This window comes from Periophthalmus magnuspinnatus, chromosome 15, assembly GCF_009829125.3.
Source record: "Periophthalmus magnuspinnatus isolate fPerMag1 chromosome 15, fPerMag1.2.pri, whole genome shotgun sequence".
NCBI lineage: Eukaryota > Metazoa > Chordata > Actinopteri > Gobiiformes > Gobiidae > Periophthalmus > Periophthalmus magnuspinnatus.
Window position 1 is genome coordinate 9,539,957 of NC_047140.1, and position 14,901 is coordinate 9,554,857.

Here is a 14,901-nt window from a genome sequence, read left to right on the forward strand (position 1 = left end):
ACGTCAGCACGCGCGCATCTTTGCGTGACCTATAACCGGGTTGGATGAAATACTCTATTTTGTTAATTAAGTAAAAGTTCACATACAGGAGCAAAGAAAGTACCTGTTTCAGATGTACTTAAAGAGTAAGAAGTAAGTTTGCTCATATTTTGAGGTCCTGTAAGGTTTCAAATGTATTGACTTTGATAACGATTTGTGCTGAATTTTGCTCAATAGAAACTACTGAATCTAGTTGTTTTTATTTGTATATCTTTGTTTGCTCAAACTATGAACCTGTTAAAAATAAACCCTCAGCCTTTTCAGCAGGGCTCAAACAATAATAAGAATACTTTTACTTTTCAGTCCAGTTAAAAAATGTAATGGAGTAGAAAGTACAGATACTGCTCTCAAATGAAGTGAAGTAAAAGTAAAAAGTATCTACTTTAAACTTTCTTAAGTAAAGTACAGATACCTAAATGTACAATACTTTACTATGTTTACTTTGTTAAGTTCCACCAGTGTATATAACCTACAGCCTGTCAAATATGATCTATAGCTCCTTTTACATGCATCGTAGGCCGACCTGTCTCAATGTCGGGACAGCAGACTCTCTTTGACAATTTGCTGAATGTCCCTCTCTGTTCAAAGTCCACTAGTCTAAAATATCCAGGCCAAAATTGATACATGTGTCAGATTTCTAATAGACCTGTTTATCCTTTTTTCAATCTAACTAAGATCCCTGTAAATAGCCTACTGATGGATTGTACTTTGCTCCAGTAGGCCCAGCTGACAGCTGTGCAGACACCTGCTCTGATGTCCTGTAGTGCTGTGGCCACCTGCACAGATACATGTCCTAGAATGGAATAAATATGATCAGGATACAGAAGGTTTGTATGCAGTCATTCTGGGGTAGGTTATAGTTGCTAAACTGAGGAGAATGAATTAACCCAACAAATGAATTCATCTACTGAGTAGACCAAGCACTTTTACATTAAAACTAAATTAATTAAATAGTTCTAGAAAGAAAGAGCAAAAAGCAATTGACAGAAATACTAGGCTACTAAATGACCTGTTTGGAGGCAACATCTGATTTACTGTTACTCTGATTTACTTACTTGAGAGTGTTTAAACAAGAGAGAAATGTGAGAAAATGTTAATGTGTATAAAAAAGTATATAAACTGTGTGGTGAGGGGTTTTACAGCCTCAAAACATATATGATAACTGTAAAAAATAAAGCTATAAGATAATATAAAAAGTAACAATATAACACACCCAGGTAGTTCTCACTGTGTTAATGGCAGTCACAGTATTCTTGAGTGATTTTAGTGCAAGTGCAAAAAATCCCAAACAACTTGAATACAATTAATTCAAGTTCGGGTTGTGTTCAAGCTGAGTTCCAGTCCAGACATAGAACACATAGAATCAATAATATAGCAGCCTGTATTGTAGTTTGTAGTTTTAAAGCACATGTGTAGCTAGTGATGTATGAAAAATGTCTCTTTTAAAGGATCCAAACCTTCAGGATCTGTGCACTTTAAAGAATTGTTCACAAGATTATCTCTTTTTCTCCATCAATTTAAAGAGTCGTTTATAAGACATGGTACATACATCGCAGAAAAGTCAATTGACTTAATCCTAATCTTAAAGTGCTTTGGTGCATCTAGTTCATTAAACTCACAGTCAATGTATACACACACTTATATTAGTGCTTCTACTAGTGCAAGGTCAAGACAATGTAAACTGTCTAATTGGTGGTCACATGTTTGATTACTCATAACCCACTTGTAGCGCCTGTGTGATTAGGCAAAGGAAAATAAGATACTGGGCAATATTCTTGAAAATAGCCTAAACATTGATTTCATTTTATAATACTATACTTATTATTATTATTATTATTATTATTATTATTATTATTATTATTATTATTTGCTGTGGTGAGAGACACTGTGCAGACAGATCCTGTTTGTGGTTTAAGCGGTGCCCTGAACTATACTTAACTGATAGGCAGCCAACACAAAAAAGATATTCTTAAAAAAATAAAATAAAATAAAACTGCTGAATGCATTATATTAAGACTTGATACCCATCTCCCATCCCATAAGTTTACAATTTTCCATTACTATCCCAGCAAATAAGTTAAATCCTTCTTTTAGAGCAAAACAGATGAACAAAATAACAGTAGAGCGCTTTGCTGTCTTTGATTTAAGAACACATGATCCCAGCGCATCGTTCAGTCATCCAGTGAAACTCTGCCTGATCTTGATATGTTTCATCCTAATGCCACTTCTCGCTGTAGTGGGACTTGCCGGGCCCTCCATTTGACCTCTTGTCTCTGCCTGGCACGGCGCTGGCACGGAGGCATTGATGGCTTGGATGTTCTCCGTACCAGCACCCGACATGGTTTTCACAGTGGAAAACGACTAGGATTTGGGTCGCTGAATGACTGAAGGATGCATCTTTTCATGGCACTTCAAAGAAATAAAACCTCTAAAAATATATTTAGAGGTATACAATGCAAAGACCCAAACAACAAACAGGCAAGGAGCATTCGAAAAATAGAGCCAATGCTATGAAGTGAACAATGCGTTTGGATTTAGCTTAGGGTGCTAGTTTTGCAGCATGGAAAGTATATAGTAGTATTCCTATGCTTAAGTACTTTGAGAATACTGTGTAAACAAAGAAGCAGTCAGGACAAAGAAAAGTTGAGACAGATTATGACGAGCTGACAAATTGGAATGTAAACCCTGCAGAACAATAATGTTACGATTGGAAACTTAAGGGAGATCTCTCTTGCTGAATTGGTGCTACCTTCCATCTTTGTTAAGAATAAACCTGATCTTATTTCATCTCAAATGGCATTTGGCAAAACTCACAAAAAACAAACACAATTTCATTTAATTTAAAAGTTTATTGATTTTATTTGATGTTGATTTGATATTGATTTTAATGTATTATTTTGACATTTATTTAATTTGAATGTTTTAGCTTGATATTTAATTTTAATGTATTATTTTGACATTTATTTAATTTGAATGTTTTAGCTTGATATTTAATTTAAATGTATTATTTTGACATTTATTTAATTTGAATGTTTTAGCTTGATATTTAATTTAAATGTATTATTTTGATATTTATTTAATTTGAATGTTTTAGCTTGATATTTAATTTAAATGTATTATTTTGACATTTATTTAATTTGAATGTTTTTTAGCTTGATATTTAATTTAAATGTATTATTTTGATATTTATTTAATTTTATTATATATATTTTTTCAGTATCGATAATCAGTTGGTTAAAAAATATCTATAGTTTAAATGAGGATTATATTGTTTATGAATTTTATGGAAATTGATGCGTTTTACGTATTTTCTGTTACAGATTAAAAAACAATGTTATTAAAGTAATTTTTTGTTGTAAGTTGATCGATATTTCTTTTTTTTTTTGTTTTTTTGTTTTGGGCCATCCGTCTTTCTCCATCTCTGCATGGGGGAGCTTGGTCTGGTCTGCTGCAGGAGGAGCCCTCGTCACCACCAGCTCTGTAAGAACAAACACAAGAAGAGGAGGAGCAGAAAACACAATATCTGATCCTTAACATCTTATTTATGTTGTTTTTTTGTTTGTTTAACACTAAAGCACAAGAACCACACTATTTACAACAGAAATAACACAATGATAACTAAAACACACAACACTATACTAAATATCTGTCATATTTTGGCAGATTTCAAAAAAAATTATTTTTTTTTTGTGTTTTTTTGTTTCACACTAAAACACAACAATCACACTATTTACAATCGATTTACAACAGAAATAACACAATGATAACTAAAACACACAACACTATACTAAACATCTGTCATATTTTGGCAGATTTCTAAAAAAAATGTTTTTTTTTTGTTTTTTTTGTTTTTTGTTTCACACAAAAACACAATAATCACACTATTTACAATCGATTTACAACAGAAATAACACAATGATAACTAAAACACACAACACTGATAGAACATGGGAGATGAATGGTCTGAAGGGCCTGGCAATAGCAGCAGCAAAAGGAGCAAAGAGGGACTTAGCAGGAGGAGCAATGCGGGGTTTAGCAAAAGGAACAGGGTGACGAATAGGAAGGGACTTAGCAAGAGGAGCAGGGTGGGGCTTAGCAAGAGGAGCAGGGCAGGGCTTAGCAAGAGGAGCAGGGTGGAGCTTAGCAAGAGGAGCAGGGCGGGGCTTAGCAAGAGGAGCAGGGCGGGGCTTAGCAGAAGGAGCAAAGAGGGACACAGTAGGAGGAGCAGAGGGTAGCTTTGCACGCCTAGCGATAGAGGGAAAGAGGGGCATAGGAAGAGGATCCAAGAAAGGCTTAAGAGGAGGAGGGGGAGGAGGAGGAGGAGGAGGAGGAGTGAGGAACTCAACAAGAGGAGCAGCGAGAGAATTTACACGAGTAGGAATGATGAGCTTAGGTCGAGCAGGAAAGGGGTACTTTGGTCTCCTAGTTGGAGGAGCAGGGGGGAGCCTGAGCCGCCAACGAGGAGCAGAGTAGGGCAAAGCAGGAGGAGCAGGGTCAGAGAGAGAATGAGAAGTAAGGAGTGGCATAGCAGGAGCAGCAGGGAGAGGCTTAGCAAGAGGAACAGGGCGGGGCACAGCAGTAGTAGCAGGAGGAGCAACGCAGGGCTTAGCAAAGGGAACAGGGCGGGCCATGGCAAGACGAGCAGGGAGAAGAAGAGGAACATTGCGGCGCTTAGCAGGAGGAGCAGGGAGAGGAATAGCAGGAGCAGCAGGGAGGGGGATAGCAGGAGGAGCAGGGAGCGGCATAGCACAAGGAGCAGGGAGGGGAATAGCAGGAGCAGCAGGGAGAGGGATAGAAGGAGCAGCAGGGAGGGGCGCAGCAGGGAGGGGGCTAGCAGGAGGAGCAGGGATGGGGGTAGCAGGAGCAGCGAGGGGGATAGCAGGAGGGAGAGGCACAGAAGGAGCAGCAAAGGTGGGCATAGCAGGAGCAATGAAAGAAGGAGGCAGTGTGTGTGTTTGCATGAGTGGGTGAGTGTATATGTGTGTGCTTATGTAGGTGTGTGTTTGCCAAAATGTGTATACGACTATGTCCATGAGTGTGTGAGGACTTAGCTCCAGATATGAGGACCTGTGCAGGAGGTCTGGACCTGTGCAGGAGGTCTGGACGTGTGCAGGAGGTCTGGACCTGTGCAGGAGGTCTGGACCTGTGCAGGAGGTCTGGACCTGTGCAGGATGTCTGGACCTGTGCAGGAGGTCTGGACGTGTGCAGGAGGTCTGGACCTGTGCAGGAGGTCTGGACCTGAGAGAATGAGAGAAACATTTGTGTCAGACATTGATGAAACAGGGCTCACATACAAGAATACAGCAAATGGAGGGGTCTGAAATGTTCATCTTAGGTGCATGTCCACTGTGAGAGACATAATCAAAAAAAATCTGGAAATCACATTGTATGATTTTTTTAAATAATGTATTTGTATGTTACTGCTGCAAATAAGTATTTGAACACCTAAGAAAATCAGTGCTAATATTTGGTACAGTAGCCTTTGTTTGCAATTACAGAGGTCAAACATTTCCTGTAGTTTTTCACCACGTTTGCACACACTGCAGGAGGGATTTTGGCCCACTCCTCCACACAGATCTTCTCTAGATCAGTAAAGTTTCTGGGCTGTCGCTGAGAAATGACAGCCTAAGTGGGAGAACTTGCAAAATCACAAGGTGTTCAAATACTTATTTGCCTCACTATATATATATATATATATATATATATATATATATATATATATATGCTTGGCCTCACACTGTCTGCAGTACTAGATCAACAGTGGTTTTGATCAACAGTATTTTGATTGATTTATGTAACTTATGTATTACTCTGAACTAATAAAGTGAATGTTTTAAGGTCAACTATATTTGTAGAGCGAAGACATGTTACACATGTTACAATGCTTTTATGCACAGAGGTACCCAATTAGTGAGTGCATCTCTATTTCAACATACACATTCATTTGACACACTGTGTGGACCTCAAAAGTGTCCTGTACAACACTTTATTCTCAGCCACTGAAAGGCAACAATGCAAAAAGCAGTAGGTGAAAATGTATGGTCTTCTGGTAGTCTAACGTTAAGTCCAGAAGGTTAATAGTTTTTTTGAAAGGACAAAATATTCAATAATGCACAAAATCTGGTATTTTCAAATGACAGACCATAAAAATTAGCAAAATGAAATCACATCTGGAGGCATATTGCAAGAAACACAAATGTTCAAACAATGTAGTACTGTATTGTCAACAAAAACTTGTAATCTTACTCACAGTGAGAAGAGAAAGTAGCCAAAACTTTTACTCAAGTAAGAGTACTGTTACTCCAATAATAAGCTATTACTCAAGTAAAAGTATGCTGCTAGAAAAGCACTGTGAAATAACTACAATTTCTTTAAAAAGTTACTAGAGTAAATATGGTACTGTATTTGAGTACTGAGTACTCCCAGCCTCTGTGGCCTATACACACAGCCTAATCATTTTCATTTTGTATGAAACGGAAATCATAAACTCACACACACTGATCGCGTCTGAAAGATCTACCACCTAATACAAAAATGTTAAACATATATTTATTTGTAAATGTATTATGAATTCTTACATGTACAGTGCATTTTGATGTACCTTGCACAACGTCATGAGATAATACTGCACAACACAATTGAACCTCTTACATGTTCATAATTACTTGAATGATGATTACTGCTCTGATGACACTGAATGGGATGAGTGAGGGATGCATAGTTCGGGCAGTAGCTTCTGACAGCCAGCCAGGAGTAAAATTGCATTTTTCGTTTGAAAGCGATAACAGAGCTAATCATGTTGATTACGGTTTTGTCTTTTTTTTTTATAGCCATAAAAATCATGTTAAACGAAGTATCAGAATTTACGCCATTTTTTCACACAACTACTTCTATTTTACACATCCATCCGTATTTTTTCTTTTACGATGATTTATGATGATTATTTGTGATTATTCATGTTTTTATTTGTGTGATTTTAACGTCCTTCTTATTCTGTAAAGCACTTTGAATTACTTTGTGTACGAATTGTGCTATACAAATAAACTTGCCTTGCCTTTACGCATCGAATAAATGATTGGGAAAATCCCTGCAGCCCCGCGCTCTCATTCGTCACCTTCGAGGGACAACAGAGGCAGATTACTGTAATGATGGTAAAATATTTAGATAGCCCCATGTCTCCGCTTTGAGACGCCGTTTGAATTTACATGAGAGCACGACTGGTTGCGGAGTTACGCTGCTGAAAAGTCCGCAACCGCGCTCTATCGGCGACGATAGGATCCGACGCTATAGGGTTAAACTAACTCGCGCTTGTTTATGCGTGTGCAGCGCCCATGATGTGACCTACGGTCAGGTGTAATCTGACTGAAGGTTTGTATGACTGTTGTCCTGTATATTAGTCGTGTGACTGGATGGATGACGGGACGTGGTCTACCCAAAATGCCTTCGCGATGGACGTAATGAACACCTCTGACATAAGGACTAACGTGAACATGGAAAGTCACAAACCTCACGTGTTTTTCTCCCAGAAGTCTCGCAGTCAGAGTCAGGAGGCGGTCAGTAGAAGTGTGGGTGAAGTCTGGGTCCCAAAGTGATGTCTTTTCGATGAAATCGTCAAATGAAGTTCACAAGTGCAGGTTTTGGCGCAGCCGAGGTTTGCAAAGTTTGCAGTGAGGCGCTTGGCAACAACAACCACAACAAAAACAGGACGCATGTGCGCACTGACGTCAGCACGCGCGCATCTTTGCGTGGATGCGCGCGTGCTGACGTGCTTTGGGTTGGATGACATACTCTATTTTGTTAATTAAGTAAAAGTTCACATACAGGAGCAAAGAAAGTACCTGTTTCAGATGTACTTAAAGAGTAAGAAGTAAGTTTGCTCATATTTTGAGGTCCTGTAAGGTTTCAAATGTATTGACTTTGATAACGAATGGTACGGAGCCCCGCAGATGACGGAAAGGAGAAGAGTAATATTTACAAAATAAAAAATATATTATCTTGTGGGAACGAGATTATTATCGTGAGGGAACGAGATATTTTCTTGAGGGAACGACTTAATTATCGTGAGGGAACGAGATATTTTCTTGAGGGAACGACTTAATTATCATGAGGGAACGAGATAATTATATTGAGGGAATGAGATATTTTCTTGAGGGAACGACTTAATTAAGACATGCGCAGTTTGCGTGCAGCAGGTGCAGGATCAGAAGGAGCACCTCGGAGAGCACCGATCCACGGAGAGTTCTGTTAAATGAAGGTAATAACATTAAATCACAAAACTGCATGTATTAATGAGAAATAGTGCATGTTTAGGTTACGTGAATGACACGGAGCTAGCTGCTAGGTTAGCAAGAACATCTCCCCAACACTTTAACAAGAAATAAACAACAGGCAAACCATCGGTAAACCATGAAAAGCTTAGAAAAAAGAATGAAGTTGCTTACGTGGACCCTTTGTCCACGTATGGTGAGAGTACAGATTTTAGCAGTGGTTAATAAATGTTGTTAAACTTTCAAGTTTATTAGCAGCCATGCTAATCACTTGTTAATACGGTAGCCATAGACTATATACAGTCAATTTATGAATCTTTATACAGTCTATGATACCAACAGAACTGGAGCAGTCTGTTGAGATGTCTATGTGTTTATCAGTGTTGGCTACAGTAAAAGACAGAGCTACGTGATAATGTGGGAGCTATTGTTTATTGCAACAGTAATAACGCTTAGTCACAAGAGGGCGCTCCAGGATAATTTATGAACTAACCCACTCCAATAACAACTTGAGAGTAGCCTAAGTGTGGATTATTAAAATTAAGGATGCCTTTTTATTGTAGGCAATGTTTTTAACTTTGTGTTGCTGTGTTACAGCATCTTTTGTAATGGCGAGTGAAGAAGAGGAGCTGTTTGCTTTCCTACGTAAGCGAAATGTGGAGGAAGAGATCATTTTGAAGCTCCAAAATGATAAGGTAGCTTATTTTCTAATAAGTGCAGCCATTTTGTGAGAGTGTGTTGTAATTAACTGAAATAAAAGACAAAAGAGTAATTGAAAACATATACCCAATTGAGAATTGTTTCTACTGCAAATTAAGATGACAATCAAACTATTTAATGTTATGCTTATTTTCAGATTGATTCTTCTGTCATTCGCCTCATGTCTGATGTAGATCTGGCAAAGTATATCCCTCGGTTTGGGGACAGAGTTGCAGTGGTGGCTTTTTGCCGTCAAAGTCAACCAGGAATTTCAAGGAGTCAGCTGCTGGGTAAAATAAAAACAAAGATCTCATCTACCAGTATTGAGAAAAGAATTCAAAATGTTCAAAGACAAATGGGGAATAGGAATGCAAAAAAAAAGACAAGAAGACTAGAACTTGGATGGATGAACTTTAGCAATGAAAATAATCAAAACAAACAGGTGCGCACAGCAAAAGGTGGTGGTACCAGACACATATCTGTTGACAGACACACTAAGGTTATGGAGATAAAAGTAATGGCGGAATCTCTCTTTTTCCCCAATGGAAAGTGCAAATCATTGAAGTTAGAAGAGTACGACTGCAGCATTTGTGATCTTTTAGAGGAAAAGATTGATCTTGAGATCACGGTTGAGCAGTTATATGAAAAAAACAAGGTAAAAATGCTCAGACTGTACCTTTACACTAAGCATCGCTTAATTCAAGCTACAACAGAAGAAGAAGAAGAATCTGAGGCTGAAATCATTAATTTGGACCTAAATGAGGAGACTGAAATTGTATTCATTGATGAAGCAGTGGACCAATCAAATGCGTTGGCAATGGTGCTACATGAAAATACAGATGGAGAAATTTCAGAGGTGAGTGCGACCGAAAATGCAGCAGTATCACATGACAATTCAACTGAGAGTGAAGTGATTTTGGGGGCATCTTTGAATAACTCAGTCAATCTGGATGACACATTGCCTTGGGATGTATCAAAGACAAAGATAGTGCTTGTCATAAGTAGAAGCAATTGTCTCTTTGAGCTTTTACAAGCCTTTGCTGACCCTGAAATAATAAACAAAGATGTTAGTGTCAAAAGAAGGCTCCCCAATGGACAGATAGAGGAAGGTGAGGGTTCAGGCGTATTTCGGGATTGTCTTTCTGAGTTCTGGGGTGAGTTTTATAGCAAATGCACCCTTGGGAGGAATGTGAAAGTGCCATACCTCAGACATGAATACCAAGCCCAGGAATGGCAAGCAGTGGCAAGGATTCTTTTAGTTGGCTGGAAAAGTGTGCAATATTTCCCTCTTTTTCTCTCCCTTCCTTTTTTGGAAGAAATATTGTACGGCACAACCTATACCAGTTTGACGGAAAGCTTCCTCCTGTATGTGACTAAAGAAGAACAGGAGATTCTCTCAAATGCATTGGAATCATTTGACTCTGTTATCAAAGAGGAACTTTTTGATGTATTAGATGCTCACGACTGCCACTATCTTCCCACAGAGAACACAATTAAGGAAATTGTGTCACAGTTGGCACATAAAACACTTATTCAAACTCCAATGTATGTCATAGAATGTTGGAAACCAGTATTGAACACTCTGGCTGACACCTTGTATCCTGAAAGACTTGTCGAAATAACAAAGGAGCGTGTACCCACATCAAGACGTGTCCGTGAACTTCTGAAATCTCCAGAAAATATGACTTCACTCCAGAACACTGTGGCCAGACACTTAAAGAAATACATAGGGGAATGTGACAATAAAATGCTTAAATGCTTCCTCCGCTTCTGCACAGGGGCAGATATTTTATTTGACCAGCCTATCACTGTTCAGTTCATTGAGACATCCCAGTTTCAGTGTAGGCCTCAAGCACACACATGTGGGTCTCTTTTGATGCTACCTATAAACTACCAAAACTATCCAGATCTTAGAAGTGATTTTGACACTGTACTCATGAGTTCAGTCTGGGTTATGGACATTATATGATGCATTAGAGTTGCATTTTTATTTTTTGTTTCTTGCGGATTTTAATTTGTTTTGGTGGCTGATAAATGCAACTTTTGTTTCCATAATTTACATAAGAAGGCCAAAAATGCTTAAAACTTGTTCTTGGTGGGTTCAAAAGTGACATGTTTACACTTAAAAGAGCTAGTCTCTTGAGTTACTGTACTTGATATGCACATTCCAAACTGAAACAGCTGTTTTATTGTGCCAATTGGACTTGGATTACACAGCTATAAAAACAACAATGTATAGAAATACATTATTTTATTTCAGTCTTACCGCATTACAGAATGGAAAAAGCTTTGTGCTCTTTTTGTTTTAAAAGATAATGTTTAGGCTTTGAAATACAGCCTGTCAATAAACCTTTGTTGAAACTTTGTTTTATTGTGGTGTTTTTGTTTTGATAAAACATGGCAACAAATCAGCCATCATGCAATTTTATCTACTTTATTCAGACAGCTGGGCCCTAATATTATCACGTAGTGATACATACAGATCAAGTGCTTCTGTCCTGTTGCCTGGAAAAGTCTGACCTAACTGTTCCATTGTAATAGTGCAACAATCAAATACATCTTCATCACAAGGAACAGAAGTAAGGAACTTGCAGCGCTCTTTGCAGGCAGAAATGTCCTCATTTAAGGGTACAAGAAAGTCCACTGTGCCCCACAGGTGAGGTGCATGGTGCATAACGTTGGGTATTCCTGAAGGCACACTTGTATCTCTTGAAGGCCTGATACAATGTGAGTTCCAAACATTTTTTATGTCATTTAGGTCCTCCTGCAAAATTATGGATATGTTAATAAAATAGTACAAGCTATAATAAAATCATCATACATACATTTTCTTTTTGAAACGGGAAATCCAAAATAGAAAAACGGCTGTTGCCCGTTTCCCCCAATCTAAAGACTAAATAGAAAATCTGGATTTTGGGGGAATTTGTTCGTTTTCAAATTTTGGTTTTAAATTCAAAACAAGTCCTTGTGGTGAACTTGTTTGGAAATTTGATATATTCGTTTTTGTTCATGTTTTCCTTGTTCAAAGCCCTGTGGCCAAGTGCCCAGTGAAGCGCATCTCTTCCGGGGCCAGGCACCCGGTGATGCGCAGAGGCAAAACCGCAGGCAGGTGAGGAAATCTGGGCAGATCGTGGATATGCTCAGAGCGGTACTCACCGTCCGAGGCTGGCGCATGGCCCCATGTGCCAGCCTCGGACGGTGAGTACCTTTTGGTTCAGCTGTATGCGGGTTGTCACGTTTAGAGACAATTTCATTGTGGTATAAGCTCCGTTGTTGAGTTGTTTGCAGCTACACAAACCACCGGCTACACTGACCATATGGCGCGGCACGACCATCCTCATCCCTGGTCCACTTAAGGCTACGGAGCGCGCACCCCGTTCGGTGCTGTTAATGGATTAAAGTGTACGCCTTATGCTCGTCTCCAAATTCTCGTGAGCTCCTCCTGCCATGCACGCTTGCTTGGGGCGTACCTTACTCTCGTGTTTACGCACAGCTCCAAAAGCTGTTAATTAAACTCATGAATGTTGTAATAAAACAAATATCCACACAAATCCCATTACGACGGCGTGCAAAGTGTCCACGTCGGCAAGCAACAGGGGCATCCGCCAGCGGACTGTCCGAGAAACCCGGCCGGCCTCCGCAGCGAGTCAGCCGCAGCGGGCGCTCCCCCGTCCTGCTAGAGACACGTTCTGTCGCAGCCTCAAGCAGTGATACTAGCGCTGCTTCTGACTGCTCGGTTTCAAATAGGGGTAATAGGGCCACAGAAAGACAGCCTATCCACGATCACCCTGCCCAGATCCCCTCATTTGCTCGCGGCTTTACCTCTGTGCGGGACCCGGTGCCTGGGCCCGGGAAAAGAAATGGGCACTTGGCACAGGGCTCTGAGCGCAGCTCCACAAGGAAATGGGCCAACATATCCACTGTTCATACAAATTCACCACAAAGAAACAGGATAGGCTCCTTGTTTTTGCCCATGTTTTTCTCGTGGGGCGGCATTGAAGCGCCTCTCAGTGCGGGTACTAAGTGCTGCGCAGAGAGATCTGGGCAGCGTGATCGTGGATACGCTGTCTTTCTGTGGCCCTATCACCCCATTTGACTGAAGTACCATTGAGTCTCCCTGGTCCTTCCAATTGCCCAAGTATGAAGTCAACAACTAGCTCAAAGTTAGCATATTGACGACGGTAGAGTTCATAAGTCCGTAATATCCTCATCAAATGTCTTTTGCTTAAAATATAGCCGTCCAAAGCAACCGTTGCTAATATGTCATTGTAGCTCATCCCCAGCATAAAATAATGCTTGATTTTGAGGTCCCGACTGTCCCGATCCATCATACAAGCCCCTCTTCCCTTCTTTTTTACCGTGCTTCCCTTTTCTACCTGTACTTCTAGCACATGTGCGCCACCAAGAGGTCGCAAATGTCCTATGCGGGGCTCCATTTTAATTATCTCATTCCCTCGTGATAATTATCTCGTTCCCTCGTGATAATTATCTCGTTCCCTCGTGATAATTAACTCGTTCCCTCAAGATAATTTTGTGTGGGAACGTGATATTATCTCGTGGCCACGCGTTAATATTATATTTCGCAAATGTCCTATGCGGGGCTCCGTAGATTTGTGCTGAATTTTGCTCAATAGAAACTACTGAATCTAGTTGTTTTTATTTGTATATCTTTGTTTGCTCAAACTATGAACCTGTTAAAAATAAACCCTCAGCCTTTTCAGCAGGGCTCAAGCAATAATAAGAATACTTTTACCTTTCAGTCCAGTTAAAAAATGTAATGGAGTAGAAAGTACAGATACTGCTCTCAAATGAAGTGAAGTAAAAGTAAAAAGTATTTACTTTAAACTTTTCTTAAGTAAAGTACAGATACCTAAAAGTACAATACTTTACTATGTTTACTTTGTTAAGTTCCACCAGTGTATATAACCTACAGCCTGTCAAATATGATCTATAGCTCCTTTTACATGCATCGTAGGCCGACCTGTCTCAATGTCGGGACAGCAGACTCTCTTTGACAATTTGCTGAATGTCCCTCTCTGTTCAAAGTCCACTAGTCTAAAATATCCAGGCCAAAATTGATACATGTGTCAGATTTCTAATAGACCTGTTTATCCTTTTTTTCAATCTAACTAAGATCCCTGTAAATAGCCTACTGATGGATTGTACTTTGCTCCAGTAGGCCCAGCTGACAGCTGTGCAGACACCTGCTCTGATGTCCTGTAGTGCTGTGGCCACCTGCACAGATACATGTCCTAGAATGGAATAAATATGATCAGGATACAGAAGGTTTGTATGCAGTCATTCTGGGGTAGGTTATAGTTGCTAAACTGAGGAGAATGAATTAACCCAACAAATGAATTCATCTACTGAGTAGACCAAGCACTTTTACATTAAAACTAAATTAATTAAATAGTTCTAGAAAGAAAGAGCAAAAAGCAATTGACAGAAATACTAGGCTACTAAATGACCTGTTTGGAGGCAACATCTGATTTACTGTTACTCTGATTTACTTACTTGAGAGTGTTTAAACAAGAGAGAAATGTGAGAAAATGTTAATGTGCATAAAAAAGTATATAAACTGTGTGGTGAGGGGTTTTACAGCCTTAAAACATATATGATAACTGTAAAAAATAAAGCTATAAGATAATATAAAAAGTAACAATATAACACACCCAGGTAGTTCTCACTGTGTTAATGGCAGTCACAGTATTCTTGAGTGATTTTAGTGCAAGTGCAAAAAATCCCAAACAACTTGAATACAATTAATTCAAGTTCGGGTTGTGTTCAAGCTGAGTTCCAGTCCAGACATAGAACACATAGAATCAATAATATAGCAGCCTCTGGTTACATGTTGGGTTACATTAACAGTAAAAGGCTCTTTTACTGTTAATTTATG